Source organism: Anastrepha ludens, chromosome 4 (genome assembly GCF_028408465.1).
Source record: "Anastrepha ludens isolate Willacy chromosome 4, idAnaLude1.1, whole genome shotgun sequence".
In the NCBI taxonomy this organism is placed as follows: domain Eukaryota; kingdom Metazoa; phylum Arthropoda; class Insecta; order Diptera; family Tephritidae; genus Anastrepha; species Anastrepha ludens.
Window position 1 is genome coordinate 117,742,746 of NC_071500.1, and position 24,729 is coordinate 117,767,474.

Genomic DNA, 24,729 nt, shown 5'->3' on the forward strand with positions numbered 1-24,729 from the left:
AAAGCTTGTCATTATGAGAAGTAGCCCTTTGGGATATGTTGATACTCAGAAGTAACTTATAATCTAATAGTACTAATGCAGTGGTGGAGTAGTTCAAATAGCTTGGAGTAGTATTTGCGTTCCTTTACCATTTTAGTTCTATAAAATAATAAAAATTAAAAACAAAAAGCGATTTTCGCTTTACCATTGCAACGTTTATAAGAATCAGCTACATTTATGTAATTAATGAAATTGTTGAGCAGTGTTAAGTACTAAATAACCCAGTATGCACATACAGGTCTACCTTTTAAATATTCAACTGTACGACGGTGAACATCACTGCTTCAGGAATGATAAACTGGCGATTGCATAGATTGTATTGTTGAGATTGAATATGATGATTCCAATATCGTAGATAAGTATTGCCCAACCTAGGACATCACACAACCGATCGGAAGACTTATTTTTTATGTAGCAGATTTTGAAAAATATTATAAATGCGGCGGCCGCCGAAGCCGGATGGGCTGATGCGTGACTTTCATTCAGAGTAACTAGGGTCGAATCTCCATGCATGAAATACCAAAATGAAGAAAAAGACAAGAGATTGCAAACCTCCGAGTGTATTTCTGCTACAAAACAGCTCCTCATAAAAAATCATTTGCCGTTCGGAGTCGGCTTAAAACTGTACGTCCCACCATTTGTGGAACAACATCAAGGCGCACACCACAAATAGGAAGAGGATTTCAGCCAAACTCCTAAGAGTGTACGCGCCAATTATTATAACAAGAAATTAAAAAATTACAATTTTAATTATAACTAATTATATACCAAGGCTATCGGTTGACCAAAAGAATGAAATTGTTTGCTTTAAACAAGTAGATGTAAGGAAGCGTGTGGTAGGCAGTCAAATAAAAAATTTGGTGACGGAACTTTCTCTTTTAAAATTTTAGGTACATTGTAAGAATCGTAGTAATGTCGTAGTTTATGCCAATTGGCTTCTTTTGCTGCTGAACTATAAGACTGCAAGCGAAACATGTTTTACGATGCTGCTGATGTTAGATGTTGCCTGGTACCGAAAGTAGAGATAGTTCAAGTAGATACACTTGGCTAGAATTTCATAGATAAATAGGCTCTTACGTGTCTTTTAAGATGGCTAAGGAGGTTTTTATGGGAAAAATTTAAATTAGTATTTGCTTAGTTTCACCATAAAATGCAGATTATGGGGTAACAAAATTTTGTAATAAATTAAGCAAAACCCTAAAGAAAATACAAACAATAGGTGGTATTGGAAAGCAGAGCTGAAATAATCAATTATAATATGAATATATTAAATTCAGAAACCATAGAGACAATTAGGAGAACACACAAGAACATTTAAACATAAAAATTAAAGTGATAAAATAAAAGGATGGAAATAAATGAGTTTTTAAATACATACCTGTGTGCATATGTTACAATTTGTGAAGATAAAAAAAATCATAAATAAGTAAAAAATACCCATAAAAAAGTGATTCCATAGGAAACTTTGAAAACCACAGCAAAAATAAATCGTGAACGCGCGGTCATAACAATAAAAACCTAAATATATAAGATTCATTGAGAAAGTCAAAATTAAATGCGGTAATAACCTCGCTTGAAAATCTTTTGTTGGATTGTAAAGATTTTTAATTTCTTGCTTGCAGTATTGTCTTCGTAATTACATACTTTTAGTAAAAAAACACAAATGCAAAAGCCAAAACTTTGGAAGTCAAAATAGCCGCATCATAGCTCGAATAGGGTCGGTGTGTCAAATTGGCCCATCAAGTGCACAATAATAACAAAGCCACTGTTTGGGTAAGCAACAGTTGAAAAGTTGCCGTTGGAATCATAAAATTCCCGGCATATAATTTGAGTCAAACCCGATTTGAATGCACATAAAAATACTCAACAAGTTTATTACTCTTGAGTCGCATAGTGTTCAAATAAAGTATAAAAAATCAGATATAGTACATACATTCATACATTTATGTACAAGGCAAAACGACCAATGTGGGTCCAGAGTGACAGATATTGCGATTATAAAAACATTTTGTGATTGTTCGATTTCGATACGCCCAAAGAGCATTCGGATTCTTAAACTGATGTAGAGCCCCATCAACAAAAAAGTGGTAATAAACATTGATTGAATTTGAAAACAGAGTTTGGATACAACGAAATTAAATTTGAATTTTATAACGGAAATATCAAATATTAAATGGAAATGACTAAAATATTGAGGTAAGTCTTCAATTGTTAAATATTTGAAAGAATTAAGTATTTGAAATTGTAGTTATACATATATAGTATATAATACAATATATATTTGTATAAGCAGATATAAATATTTATAAAGGGTGTTTTTTTAAGAGCTTGGCAATTTAAAATGATAATACAGAACAGCAAAATTGTTGGAATGCATTTTTTATTATAACCTGGTAGTAATTTTGTTGTATTTATTTTTTAATATGATATCCGTCACATGTCCGCCGTGACTACGAGTTACATGGCCCATTCTATCAGTCCAATTTTTTCCCAAAAGCTTTCCAATAAATCTGTCAGTATAGCATCAGTGGTGGCTTGAGTATTGGCTTCCAATGCTTCGCGTGTTGCTGGTTTGCCGGCATAAGCCAATTAATTAATTACATTAGCCTCATAAAAATTAATCCAGAGGCAGAGGAAAATTGCTCACTTGGTCGATTGTGTTGACCGTAAAATGGACGAAGTGCAATAGGAACTTCGCGAACATATTTATTTTTTTGAAAGCAAATTTCCACAATTCGGAATCGTTATTCTGGCGTTAAACGATTCATGATGACTTACCAAACCTTATTGAACAGAAATGTCAACACAACTTGCCATTCTCAGCTGTCAAACCATAGTTACCATACCCGATACTCGTGATTCAATTATTAAAGGTTTGATCACTAGTGACATTCGAATTTTGACACTCCCTTACAAAAGGTTGTATTTAAGAAGGTGCATAAAAAAGAAAAAACTAAATCCTTTTTCGTAAAAATGGTAGCAAAATATTGTAGTATTTTGTTACTTAAATGGAAACAAACTGCGAACGGCTTAAAAAATAAATTTTAATTAATATTTGAATGTCAATAATGGTTTAGATAGAAGTGATTAGCGGAAATTGCCAAGTGCAATATTAAAACAAGAAATTATTTCACATAATCCAAGATTTTATTTTGTGAATTAATTTTTAAATTTAAGACCAATCGCGAAGTTTCGCCAATATGAAACTATTTTGTTAAAAATAAATAAATAATTGGCACGTACAATTCTGTTAGGTGTTTCGCCGAGATCCTCCTCCTATTTGTAGAGCGCGTTCCACAATTGGAAGGCCCTACAGTTTTCAGCCGATTCCGGTAGATGGTTTTTTTATGAGAAGCTCTTTCATACTGGCACTGTGCTTTTCTAAGCCTCCTCTGGACACTTCATCCATCCATAGGAAGGTGGGCTCATTGGAAACAAGTTCTGCCAACTTTTTTATAATGAGGTCTGCATGTAATCGATTGCGTCGGGACTATTCAATAATTCTCCCTGCAGCAACTCTTTAGTAAACACTAGCTCTTTGCAAAACATGAGTTCCGTTTAAATCACCACATCATAAGAAATAAGGCTTTGTAAATTCTCCATCTTGATCTCGGATTGCGTCAAATACTCTATCATGTCCTGACTTAAGCGGTATGTATTCCATGTCATACTACCATAGTCCTGAACATACCGATGAAAACTCTTGAGCGAGTTGTTGCTCGTAAGCAGTCCATTTTGAAAATGAAATGTTTTTTCTACAAATTTTACTTTTCCTCCACTTTTAGTCAAAGTTTCTAGAGCTAGCAACCCAGTGTCTTGCTAAGGGAGCCGCTTTGTCAAGAGGGTATGAGAAAGCTGCTTACTGAGCAAACCTTTTATTATTGAATCAAGCCCGATACTATGGCAATTTCCCACAAAATATTTTCACAATTAATTAATGATGCCCTCTTTTATCGCAATACTATTAATTGCTTAGTGGTAGTTAAAATATGGTTTCAATGTCACTAAATCTTCAATTTTTCAGTGTTTTAACTATCCGCTAATTGCATTAATTATTTAGTTCACTATGCCCAGCCCTGATTATCCTCTGACCAGACAAATGTGCGTGACCCTGTCTGTGAGCCTTGCTGATTTTTGTTAACATGCATGCACGAGTTCCCCCAAATATTTGCGCGGAAACTGTAACTGTTGCAAAAAAATGGAAATAAAGCTTTCCATTTGGAATGAACTTCGTTTTCATAGAAAAATTACTAAATTAAATGAAAAGCAAATAAGTGGTGACAACTTTTCAATAAGTTTCTGCGCTACAGTTATATACTGCCATGTGCAGTGCAGTTTATTCTATAAATCGTAAGGCTCACTGAGTGACTTGAACAGAGGCCTTGGCATCGGAAAATCAAGAATAAGAGTTCTAGAAAGCCGGTTAAACTCTTCAAGTTCTCTTTTAAGAATGGCGAAATTGTGGTAGTTAGATTTGAGAACTTCAATATAAAATGGATTATAAGAGCGGACTATTTAGGAAAATTTTAACTTAATTGGTCGCGTAGATTTGAACAGTCAATGGTTCCGGATATTATGTCGTAAATCAACATTACGCTTTGATTGCGTCGCCTGATCTCAAGGGATAAAATATTGAGAAGCATGCACTTAGCACTGTAGGGTGATAAGGGACTATCAAAGTGGAGAAGTTGAAGAGCAAAACATACGAATTTGGGTTATACTTTTTCAATTCTAAGAGAAAGTGAAGAATCCATCGGATTCCAAATGACGGCGGCATACTCCAACTTCGAATAGACTAAAGCACTATAAAAGATTTTTCTAGTGTATTGGTCCTTAAAATCACTAAGTTGGCATATGCCTTCGGAATAATAGAGCTAATATGGACAACGAGCGCAAAAAACGAGTCAAAAATAACACGAATTTCCCTGACTGAGGCAAATGGTACATTTAAATGTAATAAATTAAGGATTCAGGCATAGTTTGTTTTGCAGAGCCCAATCATTCAGAGCATTAAATATCAATGTTTCGAATGGACATGAGATTCTGCGAAAAGGTTTCAAATCGTCGGCATGGAGTAAATATTTAGAATGGCTGAAACAACGGCCAACGTCATTAATGAAAAGTATAAACCAAATATGATGAAGAAAGCTACCTTGAGGTACTCCAGAATTTGGCACAAATGTATAGTATTCCAAATTTCAACAAATAAGGTTTTCTTTGGCAGGTACGATTTCAGCCATAAAAGGAAAACCGAGTGTAGGCCTAGATTTTCAAGTTTCCATCGGAGTATTTTATGCCAGACAGTGTCAATTTGTGGAAGTGCTGCATACTTCTTGTATTACTCTTATATGACCGGTTTTAGAAAAACTGTTTTCTATTATTGCAAGGATTGAAATTGCTTCGCTACTTCCCAGTTTTCATTTTTGCTCCCGCTACTACTCTGAACTTGAACAGATGAGTAGTGGAGCAGGTAGCGCAAAACGCGCATTCAATTGTTTTACTCCGCAGCAACTTACGTTTCGTTACTGCTAGTAGCTCAGACTAATAGTAAAAAAGCTTTTCCTCTCTCTGTAGTTGGAGTAGTAGCAGAAAACTTGGCACCGGCCGGAGTGCTACTTGCGAAATTATTAATTTATACTCCAGCTAGCTGTCCTACTCTCACTTCTGTTGCGCTACTACCACGCACTACTGCTACTACTTTACCCACAAATGTAAAAATATTCATAAACCATTTAGCAAATAGAGGCATTTGGTTTCTGAACGCAATTTAGATGAAATATGATTGCATTTGTTTAGTTGAACAACACAGGAAAAAACAATCGAAATATCTTTGTAACAACGGGAAAAAATGCCGAACTCTTGACTACTACTCATTTATATTAACATTATTCTGAACTCCTTTCATATCATATCCCATGCTTTTTTAGAGAAATATTATTTATATTAACTGCTGGTCAATCCGTTAAGATTAACTATTTTTAATAATGGCATAAATGCATTACAAAAACATGATTAATACCAACAATGGATAGTCAATTGCCTACAATAACCACTTCCGTTTTAGCTTCTCTTATTCAACCTACAAATGCAGACCCTACTTATATATACGTATGGATGTATGTATATAATATATGCAATTAATTTGTACATGTGGAATATGAAAGACAAACTAACGGGCTAAATTTCCAAATCCGACATTGTAAACCAAAAAGTTACTTTATTAACAAATTGCTTAACAAATGTAAAATACAGGCCACTTATGCAAACAATGAAGCCCCACAAAATACTCTCAAACTCATTCATAGTCTCATTCATAATAAGAAAATCAAAAGGCAAGAAAAATCGACTCGACTAATCGGAAAAGATATATACAAAAATATGTAACACAGCAGCGCATATATTTACTTTGGTTCCAAAACGTCTGCGGCTGCTAGGCTAGGTGTAACCTGTATTTAAATACGACCTGGCAGGTTTCCACACGCATGCGCACTGTGGTGCATCTACAAACTTGCCTAAACGGCTATGGGTTTATTAATCCACTAACACCAGTTGAACAGTAATAGATATCAGCGCTGGAAATTTATAACCCACGGCTAAATTACATTAACATGTAAATATGACGCGCAAGTGCAGCAGCAGCAGCCTCAAAGGGTGAAGAGACAGATAGGCACCTAACAGTCAGCAGGTTTTGGCCGCCGGGTTCTATCACACCACCACGGCAAGCGACTAAAAAGTGATTGGGACGCAGTGGGAGCAAATTGCCTGCAGCCACTTGACACATGAGCAAATATTTTCTACAAAACAAAAGCAACAATAACAATAAGAAAGTCCACGCCATGGATAATAAAGGAAAGGGCAGTAGAGGTGGGCAGAAAAATGGGCGATAAAGAATGAAACTTAAAAAAAGAGGACAGAACAATGAAGTTCAACAAAAGTGCGTCAGACAAAAGAAAAAATGTGTGGCTTCGGATGTGCCTATGGGACTGCGAGTAGCGCGCTTGTCTGTCTGTCTGTCTGTCTGGCAAACAAGAATTATGATCGGCTTAGCCACATGCTGAGTCGCTGCTTAAGGTACGCATCCAACCACCTTACTAGCGCAGCCGTCTTGGCTTCCGCGTCACCGCCGACTCACGTGAAGCGCGAGTTGCGTGGCGCGACGTTCGATGCGATTCTTGACACTTCAGAGTGCTTAGTTGCAACTGCTTTACAAAACAAAAACAACACACTCGTTTCTTGCAGTTATTGTTGTTACTTTTATTACTTCTACTGTGCTTTTCAACTACGGCTGCCAGCTGTTCCCTTTGTTGTTGTTTTGGGTTTCTTATACGACAATACAGTAGTACCCCAAATGTCGTTTCGGTTTCGCCTTCGTTACTCAAAAGCGCCAAATCTCTTGCAAGTAGGTAAATGCGTTCCATTCCGTCTACGGGCCTTTTTAGACTGGTTTTGTTCTCTGGCAACCCCCTAATGTTTATAATTAACTACTTTCACACTTGAATACAATCGTGCATGCGCTCTGCACTGACCGCCCAGCTCCGTGCCTCTGATGTTCACGGCATGTTTCATGCCGCTGCAAATTATGGCGGTGAAACCTTCTGGCGTTGGCTGTAGGTGGATGTTACGGACTGATCCTCAGGCATAACCTTTGTTGCCTGTTTTGTTTTTTATTTATGTAGTTTGGCATGTGTTTATTGTTTTAATTAAAATTCCGATTGAACTGAACAAATATGCGTGATCGTTCGGTAGTTGGTGTAGAAATGCGAAGAAATATGTATTTATTTGCCGTGTTTTGTGCTTTAGAATGCATCGCTGCATTTATTGTATTCAATATAGTTTTTGGATTATTTCCTTCAAAACTTTCATGCAATCCAATAAAATTAACGAAAAGTTAATAAGCTAATGAGATCTACTTATTCATACTTTATGTGTACAAATGTATGTATGTTTGAGATAAATATTATATAAGAGCCGAGACCCAATGCCTCACAGATGCCAATCAAGGCGAATCTATAAAAAGTAGTGTCAGTAGAACAGCTCATGTGTTTTTCTTTTTTCTTTTTGCATTCAACAAGCTGGCAACTCTCAATCTCTTCTAATGAAAGTATTAGAAAAATAGAAAATGGTTTTTTCTAAATATATTTATTTATTACGTATCTGAACAAAAAAATTAATATCCACTTAGGTTTACAAGCTCAACCTTGAAAGGTAAAATAAGGCACAAACTCATATCAAAAAAGTATTGGCAAATTTTTTATGTTAGCTTATGCTTTTGGCGTCGTAACGGTAAACTCCCGTTACTTTCACTCTTGCCTTTTACTTATTCGTACGTTTTAGAAATTGCATATGGTCGCAATCACTTTTGATCGCAATTGCAACGGACATAGACCAAAATGGGCCGTGGTGCTGAAGTTTCCCTAGAACTACGTCAATTAATGTTAAAACTATATTTAGATCCTATCGCGAAATTGGCAAACTTGTCGATAAATTATGGTCCAGCGTTCGAAACATCGTTATTCATTATTGCAATACTGGCAAAATAGCTCCGAAGAGCAGATCTGGCCGCCCAAAAAAATTAACCGAACGACATTAGCGAATTGTGGTGTCCACGGTGGCACAAAATCCAAAAACTGGGTATCATGGCCGGGTTCCTCGACGCAAACCCTTCATTTCGAAGGTAAATAAGAAAAGTAGGCTAGAATTTGCTAAACTGCATTTAAATAAGCCCGACGCTTTTTGGAACACCACCATATTTAGTGATGAATCAAAATTCAATTTATTTGGGTCGGATGAAGCACAAAAGATTTGGCGAAAGCCAAATAAAGAGCTTCAATCGAACAACCTGCTCAAAACAGTTAAACAAGGTGGGGGAAATGTAATGGTTTGGGAGTATTTCGCGGCATCTGGTGTCGGAAAGCTCGTGTTCATAGATGAGACAATGGATAAGCATGTGTATCGCGACTTTCTTAAAGAAAATTTAAGTCCAAGTGTCGAAAAACTTTGCCTTATTGGGACAACTCGGCAATTTCAACAAGATATTTACCCAAAACATTCGTCTTATTTTGTGCAGGAGTGGTTGATATACCATTGCAAACAGCTTAAAACACCCCTTGGACTTATGACTCTACACATTCCCATACGGAGTCACAATTACAATACGGAGTCATTACAATTCAAGAAGGTCTATATAAGTTTCATTAACTGATCTCAGATTTTGTAATACATCTCAACGATCTATAACACAGGGCGATATCCTCTGTTGCTAACCCCCATAATTGTGTAACATAATTATATAATATTTAATGTAAATAAGTAAATAAATAACGCAGTGTAAAAAAATTTAATTGATCAATTGGTAGAAACTTACTCTTGTAAAAGGCAAGCAAAGCGAGAGTGGCTCTTTTTAGCAATTTTATTGATATATCCTCTTAACCGCTTTATTTTGTGGACTAAAGTAAATACTGAATGAAATTAATCTAAAGCATAAAAGCGAAAACTTTACTTAACAGATCTTGGATTAGCTCTAGGGCTACAGCATATGCGACGTAGTGCACGTTCTCTATCCACGTCCAAGGTCGAAATTATCAGCAAATATAGTTCCAAAGGACCGAATCCAAGTAACTCAACACCACCACATCTGAACCTCCCCGTTCGTTCAAATGGAAATCGTCGAAAAAACTTTCAAGCACTGTGTGGTATACAAAAGCGCGATGTGCCCTCAGCATCGAACTACGGTTTCGGTATCAGCCTCGTATTGCCAAAAATTGTGGCCATGTTTAATTCGTATAACTTAAAAATCATGTTTTTTTTTATTTTTTAAATCATATTTTATAATCTTTGAACTGAAATATATGTTTGGTAATTTTACGATCTTAACAGGTAATGTGTAAGATTTTCGAAACTGGTTAACGAGGAGGGTTAAAAGCATTTTGTCGTTTCTGTTAGTTCAGCGATGTTTCGTTTGGAACAGAACTCTCTCACTTTCTCTCTCGAGCCACATTGCATTTGAATTGAGTTTCTTATTTTAGCGTTATCTTCAAATATCACTACTTTCTTTAGGGGTTGTTACTTGAGTGCTGTTGTTTTCACAAGTTACCTACGCAATCCCCTTGTATTTGTATTTAGTTTTGCTTGTGGGGTGTTTCTTTCCCACCTACATGTGTCACATTGCCTACTTAACCACACATAAATTTCCTGTTCATTGGTCTGTAAACCGTGAGTGGAGGCGTACGAGTGCTGGTGTATGCTATTCTAAACGCTCTCTTAGCATAGGATCCGCCATATAACTTTACGGAATTAAAAATGCTATAAAAAAGAAACTACTCAATATTTTTCCAAACTGTTTTTTTTTATTTTGATGTACAATCCTTCCAGTTAATGATGGAACACAACTTCATTCATATGGCTGCCTCGGCTAGCCATGCACCATCTCATACGATCGGTCCAATTTTTCAACACATTTTCGATTGTAAGCTGGTTGTATTTCAGCTATGACATCGCGTATGTTGGTCTTCAGGGCATCAATTGTCGCTGGTTTGTTGGCAAAACACTGGTCTTTGACGGCACCCCAAAGATAATAATCCAACGGCGTCAAATCGCAGCTCCGAGGCGGCCAAACGATATCAAAATTTCGGCTGATAATGCGATCTTCGAAGATTGATAGTAGCATTCGCTGTGTGGCAAGTAGCGCCATCTTGTTGGGACCAAATGCCACCAATATCCTCCTCTTCAATTTCTCGGAACAAAAATTCGTTCAACATGGCCCGGTAACTCTCTCTCTCTTACTTTTTTCGCAAAGTAACGCACATACGCTTCATTCGGTGAATTTCTTCTTCCCATTGCCGTACGTAATTTTCGTACACATTCTGCAACATTACCATGATTTTGAAAGTAATGTCGCAATATTTCCCAGCGTTCTTTGAGCGTATACATAACCATTTTCGTTCAGCGGAAGAATAAAACTAATTTTCTGTCAAATCAGATGACAGCTAAGTGTTACCATTCTTCAAATAATACCTAGTTCAAATAACAAGGTTCGGCAATGGATTCTGGTAAAAAGGACGAAAAGTGTGTACTGTACCTTACATAACACCTGAAAAGTCACGGACCTAACAAAGAAAACACGTTGTTTTGTTGTTAAAAATTAGCTTTATTCATTAAAGTAAGTTCCATCAATAGCAACGCCATCATTCCAGCGCCGCTCTTTCATTTCAATACCACTTCTGTAGGACGATTCATTTTTCGCTTCAAAATAGGCCTCAGTATCAGCGATAACTTTTTCATTCGAGTGAACTTTCTTACCATCGAGCATTTTAGGTTTGCGAACAGCCAGGAACCAAATCTGGCGAATACGGTGGATGTGGGAACAATTCGAAGTTTTGCCATTTTTTGAATGACTTGTGACCCGGTGCATTGTCTGTGCATTGACAAAACAGTGAGCAAACGCGGCAGTTACTTTGAACAGAGCTTTTTCATAGTCAAATGCTCATGCAATATAAAACCAAGACGTTCTTTTGATATCTTTACGATGTCAGCTGACTAACACAACTTTACTTTTCAATCATTCAAAACGATTTTATGGATTTTTTGATGTTTTCTGGTGTTACTGCATCATTTGGACGTCCACTGCGTTGTGCATCATCAGTGTCTCTACGATCAAGAAGTCAGCAAACCATCGTTTTATTGTTGTTTCTGATGGAGCGGAGTCCCCATAATACTTTCAAAAGTATTATTCCCCATCAAGAAATTCAAAACATGAAATTTGTTTTGATCCATTGATTTGAAAATGCCAAAAGTAGCGTCACTCTTAGCACAATAACTCCCGAACTAATGAATAGAAGCTCATGAAATTTTAACAGCTCTATATTTAAGGTGACTATTAACTTGAAAAGGGGAACGAAATTAATACTTTCGCCGCAAAAATGGACAAAAAAACCTATATGTGGAAGATATATACATATGTAGAGTTAAAATGATCCTAAAAAAAGTTTCCCTTTTGTTTCCCTTAGAGATCTGCTAATCACATCATATATCTAAAATATATGAGCATGTAGTTTCCTACGCCGATTTATCATAAGAATAAGCAAAAGTGTGAAAAATTTCACCGCGCTAAAATAAAATTCTGAGGTAAGCATTTAAATCGCCGATACACATACATTTTTCTTTGTCGCTCTACCAGATTTTATTGTCGGAACTTTAATATTTTAATGCTTTAATTAATATTTAAATTTATTAATGCTCAGCTATATTGTAGTTCATTAGTTCTCAAGGTTGATGGAATTGGTTAAGGCGTTAAGGCCTAGAATTGAGTTAGTTTGGTATGAGTCTTGGGACGAACCGTGTTACTAATGGGTTTAAACTTATATAATATATTCGAGTATATGTATGTACAATAGCAGGCCTAGTTGCGTATATACAAGGAGTTAACTACGTAACTGTTCTAGTTACGACTACTAAATCGTGTTAAATGACGTGAAAATGCTAAGTAACTTCCCACAAGCACGTTTAGGTAATTTAATTCTTTTTAAGGAATATAATATACATAAGTATGTACTTAGATATAATAAAAAAGAACTTTTTTAATAAAAACAAATTAAGCCTAAATTACAAAGGAACAAATAAAGGCATTTGGTTGCATGAAAATACAAAAAGAAACCTATAATTTGATTTCGACTCGCCACTTGGCTTTTTCCCCACCATGGGAATTTGAATCTCTGAAAATATAAAGATGTGCTCCTCATTCAAATTCTTTTTTGAATTTTTATTTCTTAAATGCACCTCTATATTTAGAATTACTGCCGAAACTGAGCATGACATTTTTTTTAAATTAGTAAAGTATTATAGTCAAAAGTCGTTATCGCGGAAAAGTGCTTGAAAGCCAAGGAGGAACCTTTTGAAAATTTATCTTTTAGATTGCGAATAAATGAATCTAAGGAAGGTATATACAATAATATACGATAGTGTGCTTCAACACTTAGTGTTTCTAAATTCGTAAGGCTGTTTTTTTTTTAATTTCAGCTGTCTTCCTAGCATTATTGACTATGTTGGGGACTATAGTGCAACCTATTTGAAACCCAAAACCAAATAACCAAAAAAATGATATACTGCAATTTATACAACTTACGGTTATATGCTATTTGATTTGAGTATTTACATTCTTTGCCAATTTTGCCGACTTCACAGTTGGGCTTTCGATAATAATTAAAGCATTCTCTTCTTCTTAATTGGCGCTATAACCGCTTACGCGATTTTGGCCTAGTTTAACAAAGCGCGCCAGTCGTTTCTTTCTCGTGCTAACCGGCGCCAGTTGGACACACCAAGTGAAGCCAAGTCCTTCTCCACCTGATCTTTCCAACGCAGAGGAGGCCGCCCTCTTTCTCTGCTACCACCAGCTGGTACCGCATCGAATACTTTCAAAGCCGAAGCGTTTGTATCCATTCGGACGACATGACCCAGCCAACGTAGCCGCTGGATCTTTATTCGCTGCGCAATATCTATGTCGTCGTAAAGCTCATACAGCTCATCGTTCCATCGTCTGCGATATTCGCCGTTGCCAACGTGCAAAGGTCCAAAAATCTTACGCAGAATCTTTCTCTCGAACACTCCAAGCGTCGCTTCATCGGATGTTGTCATCGTCCTAGCTTCTGCGCCATACGTTAGGACGGGCATGATGAGAGTCTTGTAGAGTGTTAGTTTTGTTCGTCGAGAGAGGACTTTACTGCTCAGTTGCCTACTTAGTCCAAAGTAGCACTTGTTGGCAAGAGAGATTCTACGTTGAAAATCCAATTAAAGCATTACATTAAATTAATTGTTTCATTTAAAAATTAATTCCAAATTTAAGGATATTACGTGAGCGATATTCGTTGGGGATATGCGTTGGCACAAACGCCAAAAGATGAATCAGAACAATTAGATTTTATGAGAGCGGACAATAATATGCATCTAACCCTAGACGGCTATCGTTCTCAATCCCCTATATGTGTACATCCTATCCATTCGACGAACATTATTATTCTATAAAAAAGAACTCCTAATTAGCATTTTACAACGATTTATATTTATTGTATAACGTTTTTAGTACATCACTAGGCTACAAAGGGACAGCGCATTTCCGTTCTCAGCGAATAAACGAAAGTTATTATTATAAAGGCACGACAAATTAATAAGTTTTGACTATTTACTTACTTATATACTTTTTAGTTTTAATAATTTTTTATAAAAATATAAAATAGTTCCATACCTGCAGTCGCCTTCTGGTTCTAAGAGACAAAGGTTGGTTAAAATCTTTATTTCCTTTTTATTAAAAAGAAAGGACTACAAAAGTGCCAAAAATATCAAATTTTTTTAGTTAAGGCCGCGGCAGCCGAAAGGAATAAAATATATCCTGTCCTTTTTGAAGTGCAATAAAATAAAAGTGCATACTATTTTTTCATGAAATTCATATCACAAAAAATTTTACCTCAACAGAATTTTTTACTTAATTTACTAAAACATAGTTTAATTGATTAATTATTAATAAACTTAAAGCATAGTTTCAAGTATGATAGATTACCGGGTTTGGCCATCAGTTATGGAGAATAATAAAATTGAACGGGTAACTTCGGTTGACACATCACCCGGGACCGGGGCAGTAGAATTTCGCCTGCTCATTTCATATGTATTCACACATTCGTATATAACCAACACAATCTCAGCTTTTTCATAAACAAACCGTTTTCATGGCCCCGGTTACGTGAGCTCATCATCTGATCCTTTCAAATTCGTTGAGAACCGGTTAACAGTCTGATCTTGGTCAAAATGCGTATGATTCGCAATACCAACACCAATTACAATACCAATACCAAATAAAAAAATTTAAAATGCTATGCAGACTAGACTAGACATGTTAATTGAATGTGATTTGACTCCTTTGAATTATTTGTTTAAGGGAGGTGGGTCAAATCCATGATCTATGCTGATAAACCAGGATGGATTGCATCTCGGAGGTCAGTAACGTGTGTAGTTAAGTCACGGTAAATCGAATGATGCTTTTATTCCAAAAATTTCCTAGGGTGCCCACGAACATGCCATTTGAATACAAGCAAGAAAGTGTAAAACAAGAAGCCACAGTCCGTGTCACTTCCTATATTAAAACTCGTGTAGGAAATTTCAACGCACAAAAACTAATTATCATCAGTTAGAATTGACCTACAACAAATTAGTTTTCATAAGTGGACATTTTCTGTACATTGTCTGCAGCTTCTTACGCTTTGATACGTTCTTTGATGCCAACAAGTTAACATATCTTGAGCAAACCGACGATAAATGAAGGTCAAGGTGGATCACTAAAAATCCAATTTTTTTTTTAAGTTTTACAGAGGTAAAAAAATAACAAATAAATTGATAATTAATAAATTGTCCACTAAATGCTCAAAACAACTTTCCTAAAAGCACAACATTGGCAGCTGGCGGGCAAGCTGATAAAGTTAAAATAGTATTTAAGATTAATTGTATTTTATCTGAAAAATCGACTATATTATATCTATTTTATTATATTTATTAGTCTTTACTGTATTACAAACCCTTTGAATCTATTTTCATTTACGATTATTGAGGTCTCGCTCCGTGAATACGAATGCATAAACAACTGCAATGCTTTACGGCTTTAATTATGTACTTAGTTTCTTTTTAACAAACTCACTGCCAGACAAAACCTATTTAATTATTGATACAACTGTGTTAGTTCGGCCAATACTCGCGCAAATAATGAAATTAAGTCAAGTCTGGGTAGAAAAAAAGCAAGAATTTAGCAAACTGCATATGAATTGTCAATTTCAAACTTTGACGTAGAACTGTAAAGTAATTATGTATATATGAATGTACATACTTATACCCATACTTATGTGTGTACGTGTATGCATATGGGAATGTGGAAAGATATTTGCGCTCCGCATGTAAATATTTTGTTCGAACATACTTTTTGAGTAATTAAAAAATATTTAGTACAATTGTGTTGTCACACTGGCATATCTTCTACACACAAACATGCATACACATGAATATTATTTATACATATTACTTATATAGAGTTATTCAATAGGTGCGCTTCAACTTTTTTCCGATAGGGAAGGCGAACGACGCAATATTTTTTATTTTTCGCTTGTCATTTGTAAACTTCATTAGTATACATTTCATCATGGAACGCTACGCAAATCGTGGAAAATTTTTATGAAAATAATCGTTCTGTTGCTGCTACTTTAAGAGCATTACGGCCATTTTACGGTCCATTTAACAAGCCGTCCCGTTTTGGTTATGTGGGTTATGTGAAGTCATTGGTCTACAGTAACAAGCCGGCGACGATTTGTGAGCTCAGAGCCAATATTGAACGCGAAATTGCTGGAATTTCGGCCGATTTATGCAAAAAAGTGGTCGAAAATTGGGTTCAACGCTTGGACTTCGTAAAACGTGCACGCGGTGGTCATGCAAAAGAAATCGAATTTCATACTTAAATGTATATGTTCAAACCCGATAATAAAAAAAAAATTAGTTAAAAAAGTCAAACCGTTTGTGTTTTATTCAAAAAAGTTCAAAAGTTGAAGCGCTCTTACTGAGAAACCCTATATATCATGTGACGCGCTGTTCAAAATAAATCGGACTTTTATATATCGAATTTTTGATAGACGTATAAAATAATGGAAACTAAAAATTAGTGGCTTTTAGATGGCACATACATACCAACATATGTGCAAAATAATCTATTAAAGCTCTAAAATGTTTTTGTTATTGAATTCAGTACCCTCGCACCTGTTTTAATAGATTCTCTTAACTGTGAGTCAAAGACATATATTTCATCCATAGCTTATTGTAATAAACACATGCAGGTATTTTGTAGCGGTATTAACGTATTTTCAACTAACATAGCATTTTGCATACCTAAGTACGCATTCTGAAAGACAAATGTGGGTGGACTCTTGCCTTGCTCTTAGTTAAGATTTTGTTTAGCTAAAATTCGAGTTTGCAGCGTGAAATCGACGCCTAAAACTAGGAACACGAAATTTCGAATTACAACGGCTCGCAGCTTATTTGGTTTGATGAATTATTCAAAATGCAATGTACGTTATTTTTGTTTAGGTTACATTTTTAAAAAACTCAAATTTTAATTCAAGGATACTGAGTTACGAACACCAACAAATAAATTCAAACTAACTTTAATTTAAGAGGGATATTTACAACAAAAACAAAATACAGGGTAAGCCGATTTCACAGCTTGTTTGGTGTGCGAACTTTTACCGTTATTAACGCCAATATTGCGACGCAAAAAAGATAGTTGAGAATTTAAATGTAAATACCTACACAGCTCAGTACATAATGCAACGCTTCGCCCTTGAAAATATAGTTGACCCCCAAATTAAATTTTTACAGAGGCTAACGAAAGATCAACACTGAGGAAAATTAAAAAAGACCTTACCATAAATGCGCCAGCGCACGGTGGTTATTTTTCGACCAAGTTTGTTTAAAAATAGATACAGGGTCCAAATTTAGACCGATTTTAATAGGGTTTTTAATGCTCGTATATGATTTTGGAAGAGATTGTGTTAATTAAAATTTTTTTATTATTTCAGAACGTAGTCCTGAATTTGGATATTTTTATCAAAATTCAGAAAAACCTGAAAAACAAAAAACTTATATAATATTACGTTTGAAATATTTTTATTGCTATACATGAGAGCAGTACGCATATTTCCAACCCCTCTTAAAAAGTGAAATCATCCCCTAAATACCTAAAAACTTAATAACTCATTTTTTTCATGGACAAACCTAGAATATTCACCGGACAAATTTCAATTTTTGATATATACGTTTTTGGGATTGCTCAAAATAGATCATTTGGTAGTGCGCGAAATATAAACTTCAGATTTCATGTAGTTAGTTAAAAATCATGCTAATAAGGATAAAGCCTTTCAGATCAACATTTTTGCAGATGAAAGCATTTTACCTTTTTGGTTTCGATGAAAGGACATTTATCTGGCGCCAACCTAATTCAGAGCTGCAACCGAAGAACCTGCGAAATACTATGAAACCCCACCGTGTTTAGAAACCCACAGTATGGTTCGGGGTTGTATGACATCAGCAGCGGTCGAAAATTTAGCTTTCATATAGGAAACGATCATACAACTACTTATTTAACTTCACTTAAAAATAATTTATTAGAAAGCGCTGAAAAAATGGGTCTTCGGGATATAGGGGATAACTTAAATAAAAATCGCATACATTTTCTTTGAAATAAATAAATACATGAATTATGCTGTGACCCTAGGTACAATGGCCAATGTTTCATTTATCTGTTATGATTTTATATTTGGGTTTTGTTTATATTAAATTAAAGTAACATACAAAAGTAATTAATATAATATTCATTAGATACAAAAATAGAGTACTAGCTGCCTGGCCTTACGACTCGCACAAAATTGCCGATATTAATTTTAGGTTGAAGTGGCTGTCGGTCTCTAAACGAATTCCCCTATACTGTTGCTAATCCATTTGGACACCACAGTGAAATTTTATATGCTACTCCTCGTTAAACCATTTTGTTTTAAGTGCAAACCCATTGATCTGGCTGACATTTACATATATCCATAAGATGCTGATTATCATTTAAGAACGATGAGCCAAAGTATCTAAAGGTAGTGGCATGCCATGCGGTACAGTGACAGAGAAGATGTCTGACAGACTCTTCGTCCTCCTCATTCTTGCAGCTTCGGCAATAGTACGATCAATCTTTGAGCATGTCGACCTATGAGACAGTGGCCTGTGTTTAAAGCAACTAACATAGAGTCGCTTTATAATGACTTTAAGAGAAAAATAAAAAAGGTTTGCTTCAAACAATTAAGTTTTTATTTTTACACAGACTTTTCAAACGACTCTCCTACATCGAATTGATCCAAATTGCTCGATTGGTCGAGAAAAAGCGTTTCTGTTAGCATTAATCGATAAAATGCGGTACAGTGAGACAAATGGTATGACAACTGGTTGTGCCACCATTGAGAAAAGTAAGCATGAAAACAATAATCTGTCTAAAGAAATTTTAACATTTATAAATAACTTTAATACTTCTCCAAAAATATGTAATCATTTTGTGCTGTCTAAGTACGGGGAAAGCTGCATATTAACACGTTCACGCCGGCGCTGTTATTCATGGTCTTCGCCCACAGACGGCAATGTTTACATCTTTTCGCTCTATCGGGAGCGATTGCTGGTCATAAAACGAAATTTTTTCGTGAGGGTTGTCGTTTATGGCATCTCATCTCATAGGTACCGTCTAATAAAGTACCATTGGTGGTACGCGCTGCCAGATGACGCAATCTTGTGCGGGCCACCGGTGGTACACACCGCCCCATGAAGCAATCTTGTGCGGGCCACCGGTGGTACGCGCCGCCCCATGAAGCAGACTTGTGCGGGCCACCGGTGGTACGCGCCGGCGTGAACGTGTTAAAGTCCCATATGCTAAATGAATGCACTGCCAAATACTTTAGAGGAAGGTTGCTTAGAGACTCTGGATGTCCGTTGCAGCCGTTGCTAATGGCTTCATTCTGAAGTGTTGACAATGTCAGTCAACGAAGAGAGGTACAAAATATTACTTTTAAAAACCTCTTCTGTAATTAATTATTGCACATATTTTCAATTCTTAATTAAGATTTAATTGAAAAATAGCTCTACCTATAACTGTCTAACATATTGCTATAAATTGTATTCCTATTATAAGTCCACTTAAGTATGTAAGTATCGGCTAAGAATATTAACAGCTGAGGATGGCAAACTGTGTTGACATTTCGGAATAGGTTGGTGTGTGACTACCATTCGGAATTTGAAAAGAACGGAGGTTCGAATCTCCGTGAAACACAGAAAAAGATTTTTCTAAAGCGGTTGCTCCTCGGCAGGCAATGGCAAATCCACGAGTGTATTTCTACTATGAAAAAGTTCCTCATAAAAAAACCATTTACCGTTTGCAGTCAGCTTGAAACTGTAGGTCCCTCCATTTGTGTAACAACATCAAGACGCACGCCACAAAGGAGTAGGAGCTCGGCCAAACACCCAAAAAGGGTGTAAGCGTCAATTATATGTATATATATAAGGTATGGCAAGTCCTCATGAATGGTGTAACTACAGAACAACGCTTCCAAGCTGTGGAAATTTTCTTTGCAAAAAAAAAATGAATAAATGTTTTAGGCGAAGTTCATAGAGCGAAGTGTCGAAGAAGATGCCTGAAATGTCAATGCATCGTCGCTCTCAACTTTTGTGACCTTTGACTACGTTGAAAAGGGCCTTGGCTTACGTGCCTATAAGACACAGCTCGTGCAAGAACTGAAACCAATCATATCATTTGTGTCGCATTTTTACTGATTGGGCTCATTTAGATTTATTATTCAGATTTATTGTGAAATGTAGTCAAAAATTTAACTGCTTGGATGAACAGGGAAGCTCGAGACCGCGACGACATATGCTAGTTATCATATCATATCATTAAAAAGAACTATTCCAACAATATATATTATTATCATTTAACGTTCGCTGTAAAAACGACAGCCTATATATTTTTAAAATAGTTATTTTTTAATAAAACTGAATAAAAATGCATAATTGACTACCAAACAAAGGTTATCAATATTGATAGGTCTTAGGCAGCTAAAAAACACCTGATAATAACCATATAACCAAAATTATTGTGAAAAAATAAATAAATAATCGAAATAGCAGAACTGATTATGATTAAGCTACTTAACAATTTAAAAATTATAATTACAATTTAAAAATTATAAATAATAAAAGCACTAGCTGCCAGGGCTATCGGTTTTGTTACAAAATAACTTAAGGTTAAGGATTAAATTGTGTATAGTTATATTTTAGAAAATTGTATATTATTTTTATGTTATCTGTTGCTGGTTCTTTCAAAAAGCTTATAATGAGGGATCGTAAGTGCGGGTGTACAGCAAAATCGACATGATGGTTATGGCTCATTGCTTAGCAGATGTGCATGTGTGATGATAGAGTGTCCTAAACGGAGTCTAACGAAGCATTTGTTAATTACAGCAGAGCTCGAAGGAGTAAATTTTTACGGCCAAGCACTTAGGGTTGATATTTTTATACGCATGAGTGTAGTTGAGCCAATGTGACACGCTATTGGTAGCGAAGCAGTCGCCTCCTGCTTGATACTTTTCTACTGGAGAAAGGCTAAAGGTGTGAAAAGAAGATTTTTCGTCTGCATTTGCACGTTCGTTAACAGTTATGCCAACGTGCCCTGGTAACCACATTTGTTTCACGTTCTTGCCTAGCTCGACTAGCATTTACTGTATGGCAACCCACTATGGGTTTACTGGTGTTGGTAAGGTTTCTGACGCCTTCAAATACAGAAAGGCTATCAGTGCATATAATGATAGATTTGGCAAAAAGAAGGGCTGCTAAAATCGCTGGCACTTCCCTGTCAAATGCGCTTGCCACAGGTGGAAGTAGGCCGTATCTTCGAATGGTATCGTTTGAATCCACAGCAGCGAAGGCTGCACCGGCACTGAATTTTGAGCCATCTGTAAACAGAAACTCCCAATGTCTTTCCAAGGAAAGCTGATTTGCTTCCAGAAACAACTGTACTCCAAATCCCTTGTATCATGTTTGGCGTGCCTTGTAATAACCGTAATAAATGATTTAGTGTTAAGCAACCAACTTGCCTATTTTATAGCTGAAGCCGGCAATGGAGTAATCCAGTTGTATTTTGTGGATTAGCTCTAGTATTGTGCTAATACCAGACTTGTGTTTCAATGGTCATTTTCTGGATTTCAGCTGTAGAATCTTTTTGGAAAGGGCTGAGTTAGTTTTTCAGCATAGTTTTGGTATACGACGACATCGAGTGAAAAGTATTCGATCTTCAATAGAGGTGAATCCGCCCTCAGCTAGTAGGTTTGTCGTACGAGTTGTTCTAAACGTACACAGGCTTCGTCAAACGGCGGCATGGTAAGCAATAAAGAGTTTTTGGCACACTTCCCATAAATGAGCAGACCATAGTCGATTTTTTATACAATTGTTAGTCTGGTTATATTGAGGAGGGTATTAGTGTGAACTTGACTCTTATCCGATAAAAGATATTTAATTATATTTAATCTGACAACTAGACTGTTTCTGGAACTATTACCGTGTTCTCTAAAGTTATTTTTACAGTCGAGTTATTTTTACAGTCGAGTACTAATCCTAAAATTTTGATACTTCTCATATTTGATATTGAGTGAATATCATATTGAATACTAATTGGATTATAATTTTGTTTTAGACATACATGTAAGTGCTTACACGTATAGATATTTTCACACCAGTTTTGGCACCAGCTATTAATTGATGCTGGTGCATAATCAAACCAGGTTAGAATGCCGTTGGGGTTCTTTTTATTGCAAAGGAGGTATAGATCGTCTGCAAAAAGACAATGCTGAATATTATTCTGCTTTAGTAGTCATCTTCTAATTCATCTTCTTAAATCATCGAAAGCTAGTAAAAATAAAAAATACTGACAATGGGGAACCTTGTGGTATTCCGTTGTAAAGTGGATATGTTGCGGAGTAAACATTGTTTACTCTGCAGCATATTTTGCGATATGATAAAAACGATTTTATGTAATTAAATACTTTAGGCCCGACTTTTAACTCATGTAGTTTTTTGAGGACCATATGTGTACCAATTCTATCGAATACTTTCTCGAACCAATGTGGTTTTTAGTGGATACATTTTTCATTTAAAAATTTAGTTATTGCAGTTCTAATAAACCAAACTCTGCTGCTGACCGTAGTATAAAAAACTATCGTTATTATCGCTTTCAGTAATTTTTTTTACAATTTAGAATTTTATTAACTTAACACAGTAGAGTAGTTACACATCTAAAGATTATTTGATTCATTTAGATTTTCATTTTTTAGATTTGTACTCAAAAAAGTAAAAGGTAGCAAAGAGTTGTATATCTCCTCCAATCGGCAAATGGTTTTTGTTGGGAGCTTTTTCAGGACAGAAATAACTTCGGACGTTAGCCATTGCCTTCCGAAGGACGTGTGTCATTATGAAAGACTTTTTCTATCTTTTGAACATGAAAATTTTAATGTCCACATCGGGCACCAAGCCCGAAACCAACCGAGGGACACACACAAATGTCTTACAGCCACCGCCGTAACTTATTGATATCAGTAAAATGTAGCGTAACGCCTACCAGTCGTTGAATTGAAGCCGTTGCATCATGCGAGTGTTCAGGAACACAATAATTTGTCGGAAAAGGCATATCAATGTATAAGTAGTATAATAAACATAGATCATATCTGCCCAAGGAAAGGTATAAAATAATTCTCCGCGTCAACACAGCAGGAACAACTTCCAGTAACTAATGTAGATCGGTAGTAAAGGTGAAGAGATTTGTTAGAGACAAAAACGTGCAGAAGCTGAAAAGCACACACAAATAAATGCATGTAAATACACACATACTATTACGTAAGTGTAGGGTACACGTTTTGAAATCTCACGGTGGGGAAGCGACTGCTGATGGGCAGTGTCGTGCTACGCGAATGTGGTCCGGCATGTCAGTTTTCTCCAACAAGCTGTTTGACACTTCTGTGCCATGAAACAAAATGCCATTGACAACAACAAAAAAACAACAACACCAATATCAACGATACTGTTAAGCCACGGACAACAATTTTGTTTGCATTCATTGGGGATTAGACCGAGACGAAAAGGACACTTGCCTACTCTTATTTTATTATTCACAGCTTTAACGGCTCCCTGCAAATGTGTCGGCGAGACGCAGAGCGAAGCAGCAAACGAAATAAACTCGGACCTCTGTATTGTCGATCTCCAGCTGTTACCATAAATTTACAGCTTAATCCGTCCAACAATTTCGCCAGCCAGCTTGATTTTGTTGCTAGCATTGGCGAATTTCAAAAAATCGCAGATTAACACGCGAACATTTGTGGCAACGATCATTATTACCAGAATACTTTTATTTTGCACGAATATTTCCGCTGCTGCAATAATTGTTGCAAATGTAAAATGCAAGAACAATGTCACACAAGTGGTGCAAAAGTGCAACTCCAACTGTTGCAGACGGTGCAAGAAAGGAAGTCAGTCGAAAGCGCATTTCCAGCGACGCACATGCCCAGCATTAAATCGGAGTGCCTCAAGGGCGAAACTAAAAAGCGCTTAATCTCCAACAAACTGAGCTGCCTTCTTTTACTCGTATGTGGCGATGTCATTCGCAGTGCCAATTAATTCGTTTTGCAACGATTTTAAGCCACCTTGAAACTAGTCCTAGTCCCTTAGCCTCCAAATGTTAGATGCAATCATAACTAGTACTTGTGTGGGGCTGCCCCGATTTTTGCAGGAGAGCTTCTGCACATGTCAACTTGAATACATATACAAGCATACATACATTCATGGCAGTCCATAGATACCTACATATGTTACAAGCGAACTAATGACAATGAACAGCCGACTGCGGCAGCAAGTGTTAACGCAGCGTCCGTTGCACGCCATAAATTTCGTAGCAACCTGCTGTTAAAGCAATTATGTACCTTATAGTGTGTAATTGTTGTGTTGTTTGCTGTTCCCTGTACAAGTAATATTGTTATTGTTGACAAAGTAGAAAAACAAAATGCTTTGACTCTCTTAGTTGGCGGCTGCTGCAGTATTCGCGAT

The 24,729-nt window shown here is 36.2% G+C and overlaps 1 protein-coding gene across 1 annotated transcript in view; it reads left to right on the plus strand.

The window, feature by feature from the left end:
• Nucleotides 1-1,304: 1,304 nt before the first annotated feature.
• Nucleotides 1,305-24,729, plus strand: part of LOC128860820 (putative transcription factor SOX-15) — a 115,492-nt gene continuing 92,067 nt past the window's right edge. The window contains exon 1 of the mRNA XM_054098579.1: nt 1,305-2,235. The gene's annotated coding sequence lies outside the window, so the exon portion shown is untranslated. The remainder of the gene's footprint in view (nt 2,236-24,729) is intronic.